Genomic DNA, 23855 nt, shown 5'->3' with positions numbered 1-23855 from the left:
GGTAACAGACATTAGCTTATACCTATAGGGTAGATAAATGGGGAAAACAAATATTGCAATGTGTTTTTAAAAAGCAAATACTCATAAACACAGAGAATAGACAGCTGCTTGTCATAAGGGAGGGAGGTGGGTGAAATAAGTGAAGGAGATAATGAGGGATAAAAATCAAATACTAAATCAAATATCACAGTCATTTCTTGTGTTTCTTGTTCTTCTGCATAACAGCAATAGTTGGAGTTTTGGTCATAATTATTCACAACTACCCATTTGATCAGGTAGTAGGCATCAAAGCCTAAAGGGTTTTTTTAAGTTAATTCTTTTGACATCAATGCAAAATTCTTCATTTACAGTGAAAAAGATGAAAACAGATTTACAAAACTGTTTTTAATTAAGATTAAATTAGATGATGTGTTTAGCAAAGTGTCTGGAGTATAGTAAGTACTCAATAAATAGAAGCTCTTGCTATTGTTCTTAATATTATTACATGTATAAGCCAGTGAAAACCAGTTTCCCCCAACTTTTTAACCTCGATGTTATTGCAAATTTCTTTATATAAATAGGAAATAAAAATTTCACATGGTGGCATGGGGAGGGTTTATTACATAAAATTATCCATGCAATTTTTTAAATGGAAATGACTGCTTGCTTGATGGAATTCACCAAACTGCCAGGCTGTTTTAGACCCAGCTTGCAATTGGAGGCCACCATAGACCCACATGTTTCCTAAAATATGTGGACACAGGCCAGGTGAAACATGAGATAATTAACTGAGTATCAGTCCAAATAAATGTTTTGGAGGAAAAATCAGTTTCTGTTATATAGTCTGGATGAGGTCTCCTGGGAAAGGAAGCAAGCTGGCCAGGAAAAATCAGAATCGTTGCCATCAGAAAAACTGGTCAGAGTCCCAACTCCTGTTACTAATTTGTTGAGAGCCTTATTTTCTTCAGAAGTGTCTGTTTTTCTTTTTTATTGTTAAATGGGGTGGTTATTCTGAGCAGTCAATAAGATGATATATTACAGGACTTTAAAAATAATTCCATATTCATATACAACCTCACCAAAACATATTCAGTGAAGTCTACAAATTCAGTCATGTAAAATATGGAGTCATTGTAATGCATGATTAATGAAATGCAGGAAGTTCCAGGATCCAAGTGTGCCATCCACATCTGACCAGGACCTGCTGAAATTTGAAGTTTGAAGTTTTGAAGTTTCCCATTTAGCTGGCCAGTTTGGGCTAGGAGAATACTTAGAATTCAGGGATCCATTTCCTCTCTGTGCTTTTGCCAAATGGTTTGAGATTGTTTGGTTTGCTATTTTCCCTCTTGTTTCAACTTCTTTTCCTCCCCCACCCAAATAAATTTTAGCTTTCCCTGATTGACAAGGGGCTCCTCAGAGGATGGAAGACATTGCTAACCATGTTATACCCGAATTCACTTTATACCGTGATATTCACTATCTACAGAGGTTAAGTAAGTTACCCAGAGTCATATGTTCATTCTCCTGATTATTCTTAGGGAAAACTCTGCATTACTTGAGGAAATAATCTGATATACTGCAATCCATGTTTTGCATGAACTGAGAGGAGGAATTAGCATTGCTGCTGAGGGGATGGTGTGGTTTGAGGGAGGGGTGGGGGCTAGGGAAACACAAAAAGGAGAAAGTAAGAAAGGAAAATTGGAGGTAAGGGGCCTACAGAACCAACAGAATACTGTAATCTGGGCTGCTGATTATCCCTGGATCTTCCGTGTGCTTACAAAATAAAATATATACTTGAAATTATTGGAACTCTTGTGAAAATATGGGAAAGGGTTGAATCTGAGTATAGGTTTCCACTTGGCTGATATGGGAAAAGCATAGATGGATGCAAACACATAGGCCTCCTGCTGACATTCAAGCTATTTGTGAAAGGTCCTGATACTACTTAATAAAATAATTGCTCATATCCAAAGTCATTTAAAATGAGCACTAGAATCTCTCTGAAATGGTCTCAGTTTAACAGCAATTTTTGAGTATGGGTTCATGTGATCCATAGAAAGCTTAATTTATGTCTTCTGTTTGATCTAATTCTAGAATATGGTAAAGTTTTGAGACTTAGAGCTGAAAATACCACTTTATGAGTATCCTTAAATCCTTTTAAATTGGAAACTAAGCCAGAATACATGACTGGTTCTTCCACTGCACATCAAATATGCAGGACTCTGTTGAGTAGCATCTTGGAACTTTTGGGATTCTTTGCATGAAGTTGAAGCTGCAGAGAATGCCATTTTATGGGAATAAATCCATCCAGTGGCCATAGCGTATGAATTTTCTGCTTTGTTCTTAAACCATGAAAGGAATATTATTTTCAGCTTTTTATCTACATGTAGTTGATACATCAAAGGGGAAAAAAGCTCCCTTTAAGAGCAAATGAAGTATTTTTTTATCAAGGTTATTAAAACATTACCCAGGACCAGTGATTTCTGCTTTACCCCAATGCCTCTGGAAGGATGTCACACGTTCTCATCAGTAATAGTGGCTTTCTAAGGCAAGATACTTCTGTAGGGAATGGGGCAGGATGGGCAGAAAGAGGGGCACCTCTCCAGTTGTAAGAAATGTGTGAGGAGCCAAACCAGAACCAAACCAATCAGAATGGCCAAGGCTTTGAAGAATTAGGAGAAGCTCCTCTTGTCCATCTTGAGAATCTGTCTATTATGGGATGGATGGTGCCCCCCAAATTCATGTGTTGAAGTTCTAATACCCTACCACCTCAGATTATGACCTTATTTGGAAATAGGGTCTTTTGAGAGAGTTAATCAAGTTTAAATGAATTCTGTAGGTGGATGCTAATCCAACTATATGACTGGTACCTTATAAGAAAGGAAAAATGAGAGGAAAACAATGTGCAGATATAGGGAGAAGGACTGTGAACCAGAAGTAAGCCCTCTGGAAGCCAATGAGAAATGTTTAGAACAGACCCTTCCCTCTCAGCCCTCAGAATACACCAACCTCCAACAGGCTGATTTTGAACTTCTAGTCTCCATAACTGTGAGACCATAACTTTCTGTTGTTTAAGCCTCCCAGCCTATGGTACTTTTGATACAGCAACCATAGCAAATACACTGACTGCCTGTGCCGCATCACTGAGAAAAACAAGAGGTACAAAGCTACCCATCTTTCAGGGATCATAACCCTGAAAATAGGAAACCGCTAGAAGATAAATCAGAAATCTGTTCTAGGTTGTCTGAAGTGCAATGAGTAGACTTTCCTAGGACTAGAGGTAGGAAAACAATTCACTAACTCATACATTTCTTTTCACCAAACCATTTTTTAATGCAAAAATAATACAACTGTAATATTCTGATACTCCAATTCTCCTATTTTTCCCTGCAAATTTTCATGGAGAACTTGTAAGAAAATCATTCAGAATGCCTGCATCTTAATAAATCAACGTTCCAATTTTTTTCATTTGACCTTTGTTCTGATCTAGATGTGTACTGAAATTAACTTAGATTTAATCAGTGTATAGAAGTCATTTTGTAGTTTGACAATTTCCTCTTTACTGGTAGTTCTAACGAGGGGTGCTTTTCCCCACAACACCCTCACGGCCTGGGACTTCCAGCCATGTCTGGGAGCATTCTGGATTGTTAGAGCTGGGGTGGCAGTGCTACTGGCTTCTAGTAGTAGAGACAACGATGCTGTTGAACATCCTAATACACAGGACAGTCCCCCGTGCCCGACAATGACCTGCCTAAAATGTCAGCATGTGGTCACTGAGAAACCTTGCCTTTTAATAAGAATCAGTAAAGTTTTCCTTGTTGTGGCTATATGGTCTTCACAATCTTTACTATTATGTCTGCAAACTCTTCCATCAAGTTGCTATATTATAATATATTTAACCAATAAACAAGTAATGTATTATTCAGATGGTTTCTAACTTTTTGTGATTATAAATAATTGTGTGAGTATATTTTATTTATCTAGCTTTTTAGATGGTATTGAAGAAAAATTCCAATAGTGGCATTTAGATTAAAAGCTGTGAATAAGCCAGATATTAGTTATTTCACTTCTTCCTCCCAAACCGGTTTTCTTTCTAGGAAACACCTGTTTTTCTAATTTCTGAGCTATCTCAAAATTTCCACAGCTGTGGCCCAGGATGGGCCCCTACTCTTCTTCGCACCTAAAGAAGGAGTAATATGATTAAAATGTGTCCCCTCAAAACACAGGTAAAGTTCTTAAGGGGCTTCTCCCTTTGCCTTGGGAATCATGTAAAGGGTATTTTACCTTACAAAGAATGAAACAACATTATAGTTCATGATGTGTGATCAAAACTGTCTGTGATATGACACCCCTTGCACTGTTCACCATGTAAGGACTTATTCAATATGTAAGAACTTGTTCACCATGTAAGAACTTGTTCGTTATGCTTCAGAAGATTGGAGACTGTTGAGAATTAGGCTTGAGGTTGATTAATGATTGTGCATTGAGTCCCCTACACAGAATTTTATTGTTGTTAACAACAATTTGATCAATAAATATGAGAGATGCCCTCTCAAAAAAAAAAAGAATGAAACAACAAGTTATAAAGCACTAACCCTGAAGCTCTGGCCTATATTGTGAAGTGTGTAGATGATTAGGTCAGAAGAAATAAATGAGGACTATCATCCTTTATTTATGCTACTAAACACTCCTCTCCAATCACTTAGATAATCCTTAAAAGATAAAACAAATGGCCAAAGATGATAAAAGATTTTTCCACCACTCTGAGAAACAAACCACCATGTCAGACCCCGTCCCCACCTCAGACACTCCTAACAGGTGGCAGACTGTGACAGCCAGGTGTCGGGGCAGGTCGGAGCCAGCGCCACAGAGAAAGCATATCCTTCCCCGCGCAGGAAGCAGATGGGAATGGAGACAGCTGCTGAATTATGGATGTGGGAGTAAACAAAGGTTGAGTGATAAAACGTGCCTTCACTGGCTAGATGGGAAAGAGGAGTTTCTATTTGAATTGGAATGTTATTGCTTTCATCACAACTGGCTACTGACGGAATAACACGTACCCAGAATACTTGTAACAAGACATGTACCCAGAATACTTACAGCCCCCGTTGGTTAAGCGTTGCCTTATAGATATCAACTCCCTTTTTCTTCCAAGCTGCCCAAGGGAGGGAGTATGACAGGAGAGGTGTAAAAGACAAGTAAGCATACTTACTGACCTTGACGCTCCAACTCCCATGTCCACGGACTCCCAGAAACCAGGCCACAATAACAGAGAACGTCACATACAGATTGTTCTGAGGCATCTCAGATCCCTCCTCTTTGTTTTAAAGCACAGTCAGGACAGCGCATGTGTTCACCGCCAGAATTTTCAAGAGGGAAGGGACCATCCGGGAAACTTGACATACTATCAAAACTGTCTTGAATAATCCATAAAAATAAATGCCTAGGTGTAAAAATAAGTCAACATAATAGGCAGAAATAAATGTAAAGACTGATCTAAAGCAAAATTAAAAGATAAGTGCAAAGTTCCGTTTACTTAAGGTTGTCAGCAGTAAAACCAAGTGCAAATATTTTGAACAAATATATGTTATTTTTAAATGCAAACATGAAACAAATTAATTAGAGATTAATCCACATGACAATATTTTTTGTCAGGCAATGAAGAGGTGTAAAGGACAATTTGTCATGCCATATGTTTAAATCCTTTCTGGATTGCTTGAGGAAGAGACTGTAAAACAAGCACAACAAAATGAAAAATTACTTTATTTATAAAACTGGCTGTTATTTCACTAGTTCAGGCATACTTTGCTTAGCCTGGTTTTTTTCCCTCAAAAATCAGGGGCTAGTATGCAGGTAGTTCATTCTGAGAAGTGGTCAAGATACAGTAGCAGAGGGCAGTAGACAGGAAAGGAGGGAAAGCCAACCCAAGGAAGCATTCCAGAGTTGACTGACTGCTGCTGTGGACAACAGGGACCCTTGCAGTGTAGACCATGCCTCAGAGTGGACCACCCAGGGAATGCAAAAGGGGGCACCAGGCACTTATCCACTGACTTTCATCCCCCATTGGTTAAGCATTGCCTTCTAGATATCAACTCCCTTGTTCTTCCAGGCTGCACAAGGGAGGGAGGGTGGCAGATTCCCAAAGCGTCCTTCAAGGTGGTGGCAAAAAAATCCATAGGTCAGAAAGTCAGAGGTAAGTGGTGAAGCTAATGTGGAGTGCTATCAGGGTGCACCTGTGAGCAGAGGTGCTGGCTGATGCAATGGCTGCAGTGCAAGGTGAGCCGAGAGGAAGAGACAGACCCACAGGCAGCTTCCACTCCATCTCACATTCCAGTTCCCACTCAAAGTGGCTGCTGGGAGTCTAGCATGGACAAAAATACAGAAGCTGATTCTGGACATATCAGCAAAGAACCCAATGTCTATTAGGGGAGCTGTGGCCCTTCCTCAGTTCATTCTCATTTTATGTCATCTTTTATGGATCTAGAGAGTCCTAACTCCTTGTATGGCTAATGAAGCAGCCAGAAACTAACATGACTTAGTGCTAAATGCTCTCCCTCATAGGCATGTTTAGATACCACTATAAGATGTAAAACAGAGTGAGGTTCTTCTGTCTTTGTCTAAAGATAAAATTTTTCATGAATTGGATTGGCAGAGAATAACCAATTCCTCTGAATCCATTTGTTTTGGATTGAAGAGTGTCAGCCACAAGAAGCATGGCAGTGAGTGTTTTCCACATGCATAACGTCAGGTGAAATGATAATGACTTTTTAAAGAAGAAAGAAGAGGTGTGTGTGGTATACAAAATTCATAGATTTGTGAGTCTTCTAGTATTCTGGGTACATGTCTTGTTTAAGCTACATCCCCACACCATGTAGTTTGGGGATGTTCAGCTCCTTCTCTGATATTTGTGAGATTCTTGGGATGGGAGAAGCGTCCATTCTTCTGGTTGCTGTTGTCATCTGTCCTTCGGAATTCCTTCTCCTGGCCTTGCCTCATTGTCACTTATCTTGCTTCCTGCTCTCTCCTTTCTTCATCTTTGCCCAAGTGCACATAAGCCACCCTCTCCTTCATTCCCCAAGGCAGCTCTACCACAAGGCTTCTATTGTCCCAGGGTTTTAATAAAGATTTGAGGATGGTAGAAGGATCATAGCACAGATGAGGAAGCTGACTGGATGGCTGGCTTCACTATTCCTACAGAGCTTGGCCAGTCCCCACACAGGGGAACCCATAGTGGCCCTCTTTCTCTTCAGCTGCAAATGCCTCAGGTTGCTGGGGTCAGCGATTTCCCATCTTCCCACTTCCTCACATTCCTTGGAGTCCCTAGAACTTCTTCCCCTCTAGTTGTGAAGGGACAAATCAAGAATCTCTGTAACTTTACTATGTAATACAATTTAGCTCTTGCTTTTTCTCTCTCTTGTTCTTCGCACTTAGCTCCCAGGCAGTTCTTAAACAGAATAACAGTACAACCCAGAAACAAATCTTCCCAAATAAAAGAGGTAAGTCCTGCTACTCATTCAGAACAGAGCTTCAATGTGCTTTCTTTAACAAAAAGAGAATTTTATTTTTCTCTTATATAAAGTCCAGTTATCCAAAATAGACTTAGAGCTAGTTTAATTTAAAGCCTAAGGAGTATTCCAGAGAAATGTCAGGATTTCAGATGGCCACTGAGGCTAAGGTGGGTGGAAATCAATTTTTTTAGTGGAAGAATATTTAAACTCACCTCTAATCCATAATAGAGGAAGGATATAAGGATGTTTTTCCCCCAGAGTCCTCGAGAGAACCAAGCACCAGAAATTACAATTATGATGAATTACTGATGAATCTTGTGGCTTAGTGATGCCATGTACAGTAAAGCAAATGTTTTAGAATAAATTGAATATATAACCAGGTAAAAGAATGAATAGAAGAAACACAGAACAGTAATATTAATTAAAAGACTTGAGTTGTGAACTAGACATTAACCCTTTTCCACTGGAATTTGAAAGTCCCATTCTTTTCCCCAAGAATTTGCTCCCCACTCTAACTTGAAATGGAATAAACCCTTTGATGCAGTAGGTAGAATTTGAAGGACTTCATTGCTTCTCAAGTTGGAGGGCATTTGGAAAAGGCAGACCTTTGTTATAAATGATACAAAAGCATATAGGTGATTTTTTTTGGCAATGCTGATAATTAGGAAAAAAGATTGTGAGTGAAAAAGGAAAGAACTACTCATCCTACCAAACATGAACTCAAAGCATCTTTGGTGCCCTGAGTAGAGAATCATGGTTAAGCTAACAGACACACTGCATCCCAAACCATAATATTAGCATGTGCTAAAATTAATTAAAGCTATACAGTAAACCTAAGCAGCTGTGAATATTTGCTGCTTTGGAACATTTTGTTGGGAGGTAAATTAGAGAGAAAAATGATCTTGAAAGAGTTATTCTGAAATTAGATTAGTCTCCCATTCAAGAAATACCACTGTATTCTCTTCAAAGTAATTTTCCAAGGCAACAATACTTACAGAATTCTTCATAGTACTTTGAAATGACATCTTCTTTTGTACAGTCTTTTCAGGAAACTGATATTCTTCAAACACTGAAGTTGCATCCAGTACAACCAGGAACTCAGGGGCAGACATCTTTGTGAAGAGCATTTTGCTCTGTCATTCCTGAGAACTAATAGAGAACTGGCCCAAGCTAAGGAGTGTGGGTTTGGGGTTGGGGCATTCTATGGGCATCTCATCTTCCACTGTGGGCCCTGCTGCCAATCTGAAGATGGAATGTTCTGGGCTCCTTGCAGATAAAGATGCCCTCCTCCTCTTTGCAATTGACGCTTGTAGATGCCTGCACAGTAGTGTCAAGTAAATTCTGTGACTTTGATCACTCCCATCCACATGTTATTTCTTAAGCCCCCACATACTATAAAATGCCATCTGTAGAAATTTTTGCTAGCACAGCTACTATCCCAGGTTTTAAACCTGCTTTCCATCCAAAGGCCTAGGACTCTGCCTGTCTCTGTTCCGGGTGGTGTGGCTGGCCAGCAGCTAGCTTTGGTCCAGCATGCTGCATCACAGAACGTCTCCCTCTGGTCTTTGTACTGTAACCCAAGGTTAAGCAGTGCTCCGCCTCTTTGCCAGCATGAGTTCTCCAGACACTGCACCCCAGGTCAGCCCAGAGGTCTTAAACATTCCTTTCTCAGGGGAGAGAATGATTACTTCAGCCTTAGAACATGTAAGAAGGCAAAGCTGGCTCTGCATTCCTCAGCCTTGCTGGGATTTTGTGGCCTCTGGCTTAGAATAAGCGATCGATCCCTGACTGATGCCGCAGTTCCACCATCCAAGTCCCTATCTTATTTGCCTCTCAGCTGCTCAGGGTCAGCGTTGTTATCTTGATTACCCTTCTGCTACCAAGCTTCCCTGGAACCATACTGCTTCTTGCTAGCCACCCTTCCAGTGAGTAGAGATCTGTCTGTCCTTGGGTGGAATCCCCACAGCTGACGCTCATGACCAGACCAAGCCGAGGCCGTTTCCCTCCTGCTTGGTGCCCCCTCCTTCCTTACCATAGCCAGCCTCACCGATGGTCTCTGCTGCCTGCCTTAGCTCATGCCAGTGGCCTTTGGCTGTAACTACACCTTCATCTTGTCCTCAGAGTCTCTCTGGCTCCATGTCCCAGCCATCTCTGATCTTGCTTTTTTAATAGCAAATCGACCCTCAGTAACAGTATTATTACATAAGCTTTGTTGGACACTTCTAGGCGTCAGTACTGAGTTTATTATCTCTAATTCTCACAACATCCCCAAGGAAGGTCTCATTACCCCACTTCATAAGTGGGAGAAATGAGCCTTGGACACCATAATGTGGCAGAGCCAGAATCAGGCTGGGATCTGGCTGGGATCTGGCTAGGATCTGGCATCAAACCCCAAGCTCCTCCATTTTACAATTGCTTCTGTTTGAGAAAGCTGCGGTATATTATTTTTAATCATCATCAGTATTATTGCCTTCATTTACAGGTGAACATACTAAGCCATAGGGGCTTCATGAGTGAGGAAGCCAATACAGGAGTCAAATTTGACTACAAACTTTGTTTTCTCCACTCTAGTATGCTGTCCTCCACAATGGCACTTATTGCTTTATAAGTTGTGTACTCACTTCGTAAACACTCCGATTTCAGCTTGCAACCAGTTTAAGTGCCTCTATAATAAAGTCTCTTGTTATTGAATCACAATTGTAGCTTTGGATGACACCTTCTTCCCTTCTGCTCCTCTGCCTCCTCCTCAGCTTCCCCCTCCACTTGTCCTTGGAATGACTCCTCATTCCATCTTCTCTTCAGCACGCATAGATTGTCCCTGAGGATGCTTGCAGAACTCGAAGTATTAGCCAGAATGCCAGCTTTAAATCACCGTGAGGAATGCAACTATCAAGCTCTCTGGCAACTCATGTTTGTTGATCAGTACCTTCTCTCCCTGTGGGCAAAGCTACGTGTGATGTTAAATTGATAGTTGGGAGATGGGTTGAAAAAGAAGAATTGGAACAAAAGGAAGTAGATGAGTTGACTGGGCGTGACAGGTTGCAATGGCCAGTTGCATTCATTTCTGCTTTGGGTGTTCAGCAGCCAGAGGCCTCTGTGGGTTGGATCCCTGGGCCAGGCAGGGCACAGACTCTCTCAGGCAGTGCACTGCAGTAGAGAGTTCAAAACTTGTCACTGCGCTTGACGCACCTGAACAATTTAAAAAAATTTTAAGACCGAGATATTTAGTATATACAAAAACTGTTTATGGAATATATATATAAGGTGTAAAGAAAAAAATAGTAAACACCTACTTATCTACTGTCCAGGCAAGAAACAGAGCGTTGTCAAGAACGTTGAAATTTCTCATGTGTCCCATTTCCTTTCTTAAATATCTGTGGTTATTTAAGCATTTGGGGTTTACAACTTCATGTCTTTTCATAACAGCATTACATTTTCCTGGACTCTCTAAACAACTTATTGTCTTTATACGAATGGAATCAAGCTGTACATATTTTTTAACAAACTGGTTTTTTTTTTAATTCATGATATTTTGTATAGCTGAAATTCATTAAATTTGACTAGGGCATAGAAATTCATTGTAATAACACATAATTCATTTATCTATACTATTTATTGACAGGCATTTGGGTTGTTCAGAATTTGGTGAGATAATAAACAGTGCTGCTATGTACATTTTGGGGTATTTCTCTTGGTGCATATGTACATGGATTTCCAGGAGTGGAATTCTTGGGTCCTGGGTATACACATTTTCAATTTTAGTACGCAATGACAAATTGTGTTGTAAAGTGGTTATAGAAACTATTGAATCTTCTTTCAGCAGTATAAAATTCATACTTTTTCCACATCCTCACCAGCATGTAATGTTTCCAGACTTCAATCTCCATGATGGGTATGATATTTTATCTCATTGCAGTTTGAATTTACACTTCATTGTTTCTAATGTTGAGCATCTTTTCATATGTTCCTTTCCATTTGTGATTATTTATCTGCAAATTTCTTATTCAAATTTTTGCCCTTTTATTGAATTTTTTTATTTGTTTTTAATTGATTTGTAGGAGGGTGAGTTTTGTTTTGTTTTGCTTAAATGTATTTTGGATATTAATCTTTTGTCAGTTTTGTGTGTCAAAAAATCTCTTTTTCCAGTTTGTGTATTTTTTCTTCTAATTATTCTTACATCTTTTGAATGAAATGATAGAATTTAACTTTTCCTTTATGGTTTGTGTTTAAAAAAATCCTTCCTTATATGGGGGTCATAAAGATATTCTCCTATGTTGTTAGCTTTGCTGTTTTCATCTAAGACTTTAATGGAACTGGTTTAAAATAGTGTGATAGGGGTATAATTTTATTTTTTCATCTGTGGATACCCACATATGCCATGATAATTTGTTGAACAGTATATTCTTTCTTCAATGATCTGCTCAATAATATATCAATATCAACGATCCACTGAGTAGATCTGTTTCAGAGCTTTCTATTCTGCTTCATTTGATAATCCTATGATGACCCCTTTATCATAATTATTATGGCTTTATAATAATCGAAATATGTGATAAAATATCACATATTTTGCTCATCCATATACATTTTTAAATCAGTTTCCCAAGTACCACAACATGCCTGTTGGGATTTTGATGGGAATATTATTGAAATTACCAGTCAGTTTGGGAAGAATTGGTGTTTTTATGGTATCAAGTCTTCTTATCCATGTATATAATGTATTTATCTATGTTTACTTAGTTTTTAAAATAAAGTTTTATATGATTTTCTTTGTAAGGTTCTTGAACAGTTTTGTTATATTTGTTCCTATTTTATAATTTTGATGTTATTGTGTCTTTTAAAATTTTTATTTTATATTTGTTGATATTTATTTTTGTATAATGAGTTTTATATCCTGCAGCTGTGCTAAATTACCTTATGAATTTTAGTAAATTATCTGTAGCTTCTTTTAGATTTCTAATAGATAGATTATATCCACAAATAATGATACTTTTCTTTCCTTCTTTCTAATCCTCATAACTTTAGTTATTTTTTTAGCCTGATTACTGGATATTCCCTCCAGTACAATATTATATAAATGGGTCTAGTGGATGCCCTCATCTTCTTCCTAAGCTCAAAGGGAATGCTTTAAATAGTTTACCATTAAATATGATGCTAGTTGTAAGTTTTTTATAACTACCCTTTGTCAGCTTAAGGAAGCCCTCTTGTATTCCTAACTTATAATTTTTTTAATTTAGAAAAGGATGTGGAATTTTATCAATTACTTTTTCTATTTCTATTGAGATGATTGTGTGATTTCTCCTTTCATCAGTTAGTACAATAATATACATTAATTGATTTCTTATGTAAAACCAAATTTACACTCCTGAGATCAAACAAATGATGTATTATCTTAAAACACACACACACACTTCTGGATTGTGTTTGTTAATATTCTAATTTTTGTATCTGTGTTCATGAGGAAGATTGATCTGCAATTTTGTTCTCATATTTCACTGAGTTTTGTATGAAAGTTTTACTAGCCTATTAAAGTGGCCTAAGGGCTATCCCACCTTTCTATTCACTTAGATAATTCATGAGATTGGAATTGTTTTTCCTTGAATATTTGTGGACTTGTTTTATCCTTGACTATTTGCTGGAAATTGCTAGCAGCACCTACTGGACCTGGTTTTTCTGTAGGAAGATTTTAAACTTCTAATTTAATTTCCCTATGGCTATATGACTATTCACATTTCCCATTTCTCCCTAAATAAATTTTGGTAATCTTTTTTTTTCTTCTAGAGGTTTATCCATTTCATCTGAGTTTTCAAACACATCACATAAAGTTGTTGATAATACCCACTCATTATCTTTTTTAGTCTTCGAAGTATTGTTGATTGTTTATTCCCAATATTGTTTATTAGTGTCTTTTCACCTTTGTAAAACTTTTTCAGAGATGTTTCTGTACTTTATGTGTTCTGTCAAAGAATCTTGATTTATTTTTTTACCCTGGAATTTTTTCCAGGAAATTTGTCTACTCTATTATAAAGTCATTTCCTCTGTCAAGCAATGGCATTCAGGATTTCTTATTACTCTGGACACCTCAAAGACCACTTTTTATTTCACAAGTACTTTAAATGCTTCTTAAGTATAAATTTAGGTAGAATTCAACTTGGAAAAAAAATTATGAAGCCACTTTAATTGAGGATTTAGGATATTAAATGTTGCCTTGTACAACCTTAAGTAGGCAGCTGAGTGCTCATACAAACCTTTCACTATTTTTGCAAGCTTTTGCAGGCAGGCCTGAACAGGTTGGTTTTCAAATCCTCTAAGCAATCTACCAGCACAAACACAGCAACCACCAGAAAGGACAAACAGAACCCTAGCTGTTTCAACCAGCGCCAGAGATAAAGGGTGAGATTAAGTCAGAAAGTCATAGGATCTATGTTTCCAGGCTTATTGTACATCGCACCCCTCACCTTCCCCTGCCAGCTACATGAAGTCATACGTTGGTATCCAGGCAGGACCTGTACTTGCTTGCTTTGCTTCCATTCTTTCCTCAGCCTGGAATTCTTTTCTTATGTTTGTTTTGCCCCAAACAAATCTATCCTGATATGATGGGTACTTGTTAGGTTTATGCCTATCCTATACTCCTCCTTTTTTTGAGTTCCTTTCACTTTCAGGATTTGAGGTCCTCAGGCACTTTAGTGCCTTCTGCTCCTGGGTTATTCCCTACTCCTCTACCCTGACCATTGCTAATATGACCAGGTTGGACACCTGACTGAAGTTGAAACTCTCAGGTCCTTTCTTCTCATAATTTAGAACTGGAATTCAGAAGTTTTAGTGAGTCTTTAATGGCCACCCTTGGACCTAGATCGCGCAGGCTTTGGGGCTGAGGATGTCATTCTGCAGCAGCCATGATGCAAGTAGAAAAAACCATCCCATAATAGAAGTTAAGGGTAGATGCCCAAAGAAAGGGAAGATTGTAGACTTTGTGACTCTGAAGAGCTAGATACATATATTAAGCTCTATTCCATGGTGCACTAGATCCCTGGTTCCAGTCCAGATTATCACTGATTTGGCAGCAAGCTTTTCCGGAGCTCTGTTTTCAGTCTCAGAGTCTTACCCTTACCTTCAGCTATACACGGAGATCCATACCCACAGCCTTCTGGTCCTTCTCACCAATGTACAGGTGTCCAGTCTTCTGCCAAGGCTGAGTTCAGGGAATTCAGAATTTGGAAGCTCATCTCGGGTCCTGATTACTTCTTGTACAATCCTTCAACCAGTTCTGTTCTCAGTCTACCTCAATCAGACCCATTTTTAAGTTAGATTTCCTTTTTATTATTGAGAAGTCAGTGTTTTTTATATATTCCAGATATGATTCCTTTATCAGATATATGATTTGCAAAGATTTTCTTCAGTTCTGTAAGTTGTCTTTTCACTTTCTTGATGAGGTCCTTTAGGGGGCAGAAGTTTTTAGTTTTGATAGAGTCTAATTAGCTGTTTTTCTTTTGTTGCTTGTGCTTTGGTGTCATATCTAAGTCCACTGCCAAACCCAATGTCACACAGGTTTACACTTAACATTCAGGCTTTCTTCTAGGACTTTTGCAGTTTTGTCTCTCATACTTATGTCTTTGATCCATTTTGAGTGAGTTTTGTAGATGGTGTGAGATGAGTGAAACTTCATTACTTCGCATGTGGCTACCCAAGTATCTCTGCACCATTTATTGAAAAGACAATTCTTTCCCCATTGAATGATCTTGGCAGCCTTGTTGAAAATCACTCATCCATTGATAAGTGGGTTTATTTCTGGACTTTTACTTCTATTCCATTGATTTTTGTGTCTAACTAAGGTCAGTGCCACACTTTCCTGATTACTGTTTTTTTGTAGTAAGTGTTGAGATTGGGAATTGTTAAGCCCTTCAACTTGGTTCTTCTTTTTCAAGATTGTTTTGGCTATTCTGGGTCCCTTGAATTTCTATGACTTTTAATATGAGCTTGTCAATTTCTGTAAAGAAACCAGGTGGAATTCTGATAGATTGTATTGAATTTGTAGATCAATTTAAGAAGTTCCTCAGCTCTATCTTCCATTTCCTCCATGAAATGTTTCTTGTGTGGAGTAATATTTATGTCTCCCTTTCATAAGATTTTTTGAATAAGGATAGAATAAAGTGAAGTTCTGTAACTTTAAAATGTAAAACCTTTATACAGAGGAGAAAATTGTAGGAATGGGAAAATACATGTTTGGGAAATCTCCTATTTTAAATTAAAGAGATATTTTATATGATATTTTCCTAGAATTTTCCATTTTTTTCCTAGGGACCAGAATACAGAGCAAAAAATTTGAAACAGGGAAATTGCCATATTTAATATATTTAAATCCTTTTTTGGGGGGTAAAAAATCTCTATACAGGAAACAAGGACATATATAGCTTATAATTCAGTTTGTATTCCAAGTGAACAGTAAATAAACTTCAAAATTTTTTCATTTCACTGGAACAAAATACCAGAAATGTTATAAGGCTTGGAAAAAGGAATCATTTTTGAAAGGTAGTAAACATTATTATTTATGTTTTAATATTGTTAATAGTGATAGCTGTAATATTATTTATGATTTACATAACCCTTTTACAGTTTATAAACCAAGTTCATACACTTTATCTCTCTATATTATATCTCTTCTCAATTTTAAATTAGTTTTGCTTAACCACCAAAACAAATAAGACCTTTTGTGTTACTAAATTTCTGTAAATGTGTATTTTGTAGCTGTTGTCTTCTGTTTGACATAATAGATTAGAATTTTATGCACTTTGAAGAACATCATTTTACTGGTTCCTTCTTGTTTCTCTCTCCACATCACATTACCCTGACCTAGTCACAAACTCCATTTGAGAAGATAAGACACAAAAAGTTAATAAAGCAACATAACCAGTGGAATGTATTTTGTCTGCCTTTTGCATAATCAGAAATATTAGAAGGAGAACTATAATAGGGATCAGAAAACTTCTGTGAGCTTGGAGAAGTTGCTTAACCCCTCTAATATCTGTAAAAATGGCAATAAGCATAAATTGTCTAATTACCCCCACAAGGTTGTTGTGAAGATGAAATAAAATAATTCAGGAGAAGGCTTTTTATTTTTTTAATCAAAAAACTACCATACAAGTGTAGGTATTATTATTTTATTATTAGTTTGATTGGTTTCATCTGTACTTCTCAGCTATTTTATTTGATGTGTATCTTCCTCCTTGTGCCCCTTTTAGAAGGTGCTCCACGTAATAGAAATAGATCTTCTCTTATTGATCGTATATCTAACAGTTTAATGGAAATGTAGTACCAAGTATGCTGAAGACACTGTCATCACATCGAGGATGGAATGGTGTAACCTTGTTATAAAGAGTGTCACTGTTCACAGATTATCTGAGGGTCCAACCCTGTCTTCTGTCTGCAGGATGATTTACAGTGCATGCTATAATGAGAGATTATAATGCTGCAATCACAGAACAGAGCTCCCACTTGCAATACAGAATAGGTCATACATAATTCTGTTCACAGGATGCACCATCTTCCCTTAATGGTCTGAATAATGTAGTAGCAGAACAGCAAAAGAAAGTAATTCAGGAAATAAAACCAAACTGTTATTAAGTGATGCCTAATACTGATAGTTCTCAAAGTATTCTTTGTTCTCATTACATTCTTATCTTTCTGTGAGAGAAATTAACAACAGTACCCCTTATGTATGCATGCTATATGGAACCTCATATAAGATTTTTATGAAATTCACTTTAATCCCTACAGCATCTTAATAAAGTAAGAAGGGCATAGTCTCATTTTAATACTATAGAAAGATATGATTTAAAAACGGGCTAAAACCTTGCTCAAGATTATACACCTCATTAATGGTAATTGTGAATCAAACTTAAGTCTCTGAGTCAGTATTTTTGTTTTTATTCTTCCCCAGCAGACACTCTCTAGAAAGTTATACAATGCTGCAAACATCCTGGATGGCCATTTACTATATATTGGACAGTTCTTCAGATTTGAAATAGAAGACATTGCTAGAGTTTCTCAACCAATGGTACAACAAACACATACAATCCTGAGCAAATTAAAAGGAAAGTAACCACAATATTACCCCACAATAAAAGCATCACTATAATTAGTTTTAAAAATTATTCTGTCAAAAGATAAGATACATGTTTTTCTAGTTGGATTTATAACAGTTCATTGAGTGAAGTATCAAAGTTTTAATCATCTTTTCAGTTATCATTTAATTATTACTGTTCTTCAGGGGGTACAAAATGTACTCATTTTATTCTAAGGGGAAGAGTTACAGAAGATTTAGACTGAACTCAAATTACATTCTTCGTTTCCCTGGTGATAAAAAGCCTCAGCCATAAGGACAGCTCTCTCCAGTGAGGTAGCCAATTCAGCAAAGGGAGGAGGATTTTGCTTTTCAGTTCAGAGTCTTTATTACAGATGCTACTAAGACAATCTTGGCTGAGTCCCAGTCATATTTATCTGTGAACTCTGTGCTTTGTTACCTAAGAGGGCAAAGTGGAATACTGCTTTTATGACATCAGAGAAGTCCTTACTAATGGCTCTATTCTATGCCTAGGTAATATATACAAAGCAGTTCTAAATAATGGTATGGACATGGCAGACAGGATTGCTTTAAAGATTGTAAAAGAAGTTTACGTAGAACGGGTATGTTATGCATCAAGATACACTGTCCCTATTTTCACATTATTCTGCATTCACACCACATAAGTAAGATGGGATGTGGCAATTATCTAGCTAATGTGATCAATGTTAATGGACAATCTGGTTAATCTGGCTTTTAAAAGTAGATTTTTAGCAACAAGAATTGAAATGCCAAGAGAGCGCTTTAATGAATTTTCTTTAATTTTTAAGTTAAATTTCAGCTCCTGACTTTATTTTCCAAATTACTATCTGATGTTTTAGTAGCCTTGTTGCAATAACAACACTTCATTCTTATAGAGAATCCCTTGCATTCAATTTGTTCAAAATACATTTGGTTATATGTGGGTTATCAGTTTCTATCCAGTTTTATGAAATGAATTTGAGCTGTAAACATTGGTAACTCTGCTACTATCACTATTCTTATACTTCTCTGAATTTCAGCCATAGTGATTTTTTATTTTCTTGGGCAATTTCATGTATATATGAACACTGTGTATGTATAATACACAATTCTTCATACATTTAGAGGGATAAGATTTTAATATTCCTTACTCTGAAAGTATTAAGCCAGATTTTATTTTCTTCCATTGTTGGACTATATTACTTATTTTTAGAAAATGTTCATTCATTCAAGTGAATATTTATTATGCAAATGCTAATGTATGCAAAGCACCGAACTAGGTTTTAGGTTGACTCATGTCAACTTGCCAATGTACAGTCACTCTTGACCTATAAAAATTTCAGTCTCATTTGAATCAGTCTGATCTGTAAGAGATGTTATGAGTATTAGGCAAAATAAAAGGCTAGGATGAAGAGGAAAGTCTTTTTAGAGGTAGTGACATTTAGAATTGTTCCAGAATGATTATATTTCAAGAGAGAGAAAATAAGGAGACTATTCCAGAACTAAAATGGAATGTACAAGTATATAGAAGTAGAAAAATATACAATGTGCTCAGAAATTTCCAAGTTTTGGTACTAGCCTGATGCCTATGTTGAATGGGATACAAGCCTGAAAAAGAAAGACCAAAGGAAGATCATGTAGGGCTTATGTGACAGCTGGTTAGAGTCCAAGCTGTTTCCATTGAGAAAGTGAACTAATGGAAGGTTTCTGAACACAGGCATGTTCAATAATGGAGGCAGTGCCCAGAGTGGGCTGGGAATGCAGGATTACAGAGAAAAGGAGCCCAGAAAGAAGACACAATGGCTCTGAGAGAGCTGACAAAGTTGGGAGACATCGATCCTGCAGGAGAATTGTCAGACACTAGTTGTACATTGAGAAAAGAGTGCCACTTCACAGATGACTATGACAGAAGGAGGAACTGGTTCCAAAGAAAAAATTCTGACCTCAGTGATAGAGGTACAGGCAAATACATCCACATGGAAAGGTCTAATTCAGAGTAGAAGTCAGGTATGTGGCGCTGGAGATGATAAACCCATGCCAGTGGATATTACCAAACCAAGGGAGAATATATACAAGTAGAAAAGAATGCCAAGTATGCAATCCTAGAAAATAACTAAAACATATAGAGGGCTGGAGGAAGCAGAAGGGGTGAGGGTGACTTCCGGTTTGGGGACTAAGGCAGGCCGACTGTGTTGAGACCATTCTCTCACTGAACTATGCATTCTATATCAAATACCAGAATCTCCCACAACTAAAAATTTTGTATTTTTAAAAAAAAATTCTTTTAAAGAACCAAAGAAATGAAAAGGAAGTAAGGAACTATGAAACCTGAGAGGGAAATGAGGGTCTAGAGATTCCAAGCTACTGTCTTCAGGGCTTTTGTCAGTTTCTGAAAACTTGAACTTTGATTTTGACACCAAGCTGCAATGGTATGCTCAAAGGAGGGAAATCAAGTAGGATCTCTTCCCAATGTAAGCTGAGATCCCAAAGGGCTACACCACTGCGCTAAGGATGACAAGAGGAAAACTCATCCCCTGTCTCCACTCCAAATAACCCCAGCTGTCTGTATTGATGCTGAGCAGAGCAGAGGGGCAATAAAATCTTGACAGTGTCTTTTACAGAACAGATGTTTTTAATTTTAAGGAAATTCAACATATCAATTCTTTCTTTCATGGATTGTGCCTTTAGTGTTGTACCTACAATGTCATCCCCATAACCAAGGTAACCTAGGGTTTTGCCTGTGTTATCTTCAAGGAGTTTCTAATATACTTTGTATTGAAGTTCAATGGGGATAGGAAAGAGAGAACAGGTGAGAGGCAATGTTTGGGGAGAAAAGTGGCTAACAATTTTTCAGAAATGAAGGTGAATAAAAAAAGTTACTAGAAGACAGAGCCATTGACCATGCAGCCACTATAAATCACTTCTGTGCAGGAATTGAGGAAGAAAATGAAGAGCTAAATGTTATGGACTGTTTTTCTCTTTTCCTGTTGCTAATTGGTAATAAAAAAGTTGAAAAAGTTGGTCTGAGATCCATTCACTTTCTTTGAGGGTGTCAGGAGAAACTACCTTGGGGGAAAGAAAAAAGACAGGTTAATCCAGGCTAATCTTGTCCACTGAAACTACAGATAAATAGACTAATAGTATTTGCTAAAAGGAAGGGTTTTTACCTATGGAATGTCTTAGGATGTGCTTGCTAAGGATTACTTAGTACATTAACCCACAATCTATAGATCTAGGATGCATGGTTCCCTGAAGAGTCTCACAGAAGTTATTTAGTTCTCTGGAGTATAGAAGGAAGGTATTTTATAACTTGAAGCACTGCTGCTCTGTGAGGTAAACCTGCAAAGCCTCACCTGGAAACTCATCTATTATTATGGGTCACAGAGAACATGTCTGATGAGGGGAGATAGGGCCATGGAGCTGCCTTTGATGGCCCCAACTTCTGGTTTGCTGTGTCCATGCCCCATGACTGCCCATATCCTGAAATTATTACTGAAGTTCATTACTGTGTAAGCACTCTTCAACTGAATCTGATTCAACCATCTGATCTTGTATACTGGCCCACTCATGAAATCAATAAAAGAAGTTTTAAAATTAAATGCTTGGTGCTATGGAGTGCTTGATTCTATTGAACCATGTGAGTAGACCAAGGTGAAATGAAATAGGCAGCAAATTACTAGTCCTTAGAAATTATTCTGCAATGTTCTAGGATCTGTGAATATCTCTGTTAGCTCTGTTATAAAATCAATAGATATGATAGAACAACTTAAGAAAATACCCTAGAAAAAGAGGGTAAGAACATTAGCAGAAACAATAGTAGTAGTTGTCTGCGGGCAGTGATATATGGAGTAATACTTCTCTTCCTTATTTTATCTATTTTCCCAAAATATTTTATAGTTTCATGTATGTTTCATTTTATAAATCATAAAAGATAAACTTTAAAAACTATAATCAATCTTATATGATACAAATTTACTGCAACTGTGTTAAAAAGATACCCAGCAAAAATACTGAACAGAAATAAAACATGTCACTTAGATTTCCTTAAAATGTTTGGGATTTGAATGATTTGTTTATATTTTTCAGTGTTTCTGAAATTTCTATAATGCATGCATTATCTTTGTAAAAAATAAAGCTAATTACTCATGGGGCAACAGTATACAATATGAAATAGATTTTGAACATCACAATTCTCCTTTCTTGTCTGCCCTCTTTCAAACCACTTATTTCTGTGAAATAAGTTAATGTTTAATAAGCATAGAAAAAGTACAATGTTTATAGACTTCAGTATTAAAAATAAATTATCTCAAAGCCACCAATTCCTTTTTGTTCCTCAGATTCTCTAAAAACTTCTGTTCCTCAGATTATCTAAAAATGCTGCTGCATCTATAATCCTATATACTTGTTTAGTCCTACCTACATATGTTTTATTTTGGCAATTTGCAGTAATGAAGAAATTAGTCTTAAGAATTTTAAAAATATCTTCTTCACCACAATCTTAAGAATAGACTTTTTATATACTTTCTTCAACTATTGTTATATTAAAGAAATGTGATGTTTCTGATTAATAGTTCCAAAAACATCAGGCAGAGCCACCTTTCTTCCTCCACAGTGCTGAAAGACTACAGCAACTTCCTGAGAATAGTTAGTCCTTTGCTTATTTTTGTTTTCTAGACTAGAAGTTTTAGGGAAATGGCTCAGGAGAAAACTAAAACATTCAGTCTACTGCAAGAACCAAGAGCATAGACTTAAGCCCAGGTGATATATAGCTTTGCTCAGTTCCATGCATAGAGACTAACCTTAGCCAGGCTCTTCTTGAAAAGACAATGGAACTGCATAAATAGATCACTCTTTCATTCTTTCATTCAACAAGCAGTCCCTAACAAGGGTGCCTGGGGGGGCAGGTGGGGAGGTTCAGGAGTATTCTGTGATGAACAAGACCGACATTGTCCCTGATATTACTAAATTTTACATTTAGTGACAAAGGCAGAAGTTTTAAAAAAATCACAAAATTAAGTGTATATTCATAACCTGTGATAATGGCTACAAAAGACAAAGGGTCCTATGGAAAAACAGTACACAGAGACCTGGTTTAGGCTGGAGGGTCAAGGAAAGCCTCTTTGGAAATGACATGTAACCACAGCTAGATCAGATGTAAAGTTTGAGTCTCCGCAATCAAGTACTGCTTAGAGCATAGTGATTAAGACCTCAAGCTCTGACATCAGAACGTCCTGCATCCGCCACTTCTTAGGTGCGTGACTCTAAGTAAGCTTCTAAATATGTACGATAGGAATAATGAATTGTTGTGAGAACTAAGTGACTAATGCATATAAAAGGTGAACATGATGTCTGGTACATAGTAAGTAATCAAAAATAATAGCTATTGTTTCCTGACTCACTGCCATAGAAAAAGAATAAAATCATCACACAGTGGACCTTTATGCTCCTTATATAAACTAATACGGGATGAAGTTTTAGTGAGCTAAATTGTACTCAGTGTTTTCAGAATAATGAGCCAAATACATTAACTGCTCTGGAAACAGATGAAGGCTGACTATTTTGACTAAATATAGAGATAATTAGAGTCTAGACTCTATCTGCTGATAGGGCTTAGGGAAGCATAATGAGAATCATGGCATAATAGACTAATACGTGAAACTAAAGCAAATCAGCAACTTTACGACACAGATGAAAAACAACTAATTTTATTGATGTCAGGAATACATTATTAACTAAGTCTTCTTATGATCTTACGATGTTTGTTTCATGTTGTAACATCTTCCCAATAGTGTGATCAATTATGCCCCTCTGTTTTGCTACTAAAGCCTTTTCTTTCTTCCACACTTAGTTTGTTAAGATTATCAAGCGTCCGATCAAACCCTTTTTCTGTAGTTTTATAATATGCATTAGAAGCACTCATTCTTTGATGTAGCTGAGTAAGAGATGAAAGGTCCTCAGAGGTACTTTTTATACAAAGCCAGAGAGCTATTTTCTATAGGAAAGGCATTAACTGTTTTTCCTGGTATCAAAGCCTAACTACATATTTGCATATTGTTAAAGGAGCAATTCATGTTCCCAGAAAAATCTAATATTATTGAATGATACACATGTAAATAAATGTACAATGTCAGTGTGTTGCATGGAAAGGAGGAGAAGACAAGCTATACAATACTGAACTCTGCCCAGCCTCAAGACAGAGAATCACATGTAAATGTTAAAATTGTAAGGTTCCTGTTCATCTCCAGCTATGTGGGAGGAAATGATAGGACATAAGTAATGATAAGATT

The 23855-nt window shown here is 37.1% G+C and overlaps 1 long non-coding RNA gene across 1 annotated transcript in view; it reads left to right on the top strand.

Annotated features, from left to right (window-relative positions):
* Positions 1-23855, top strand: part of LOC118972663 (uncharacterized) — a 117574-nt gene that overhangs the window by 22358 nt on the left and 71361 nt on the right. The gene's annotated exons all lie outside the window — the stretch shown is intronic.

Source organism: Manis javanica, chromosome 6, assembly GCF_040802235.1.
Source record: "Manis javanica isolate MJ-LG chromosome 6, MJ_LKY, whole genome shotgun sequence".
Classification (NCBI taxonomy): Eukaryota; Metazoa; Chordata; class Mammalia; order Pholidota; family Manidae; genus Manis; species Manis javanica.
The sequence above is the reverse complement of the archived record's forward strand: the minus strand, read 5'-3'. Positions and strand labels throughout refer to the sequence as shown.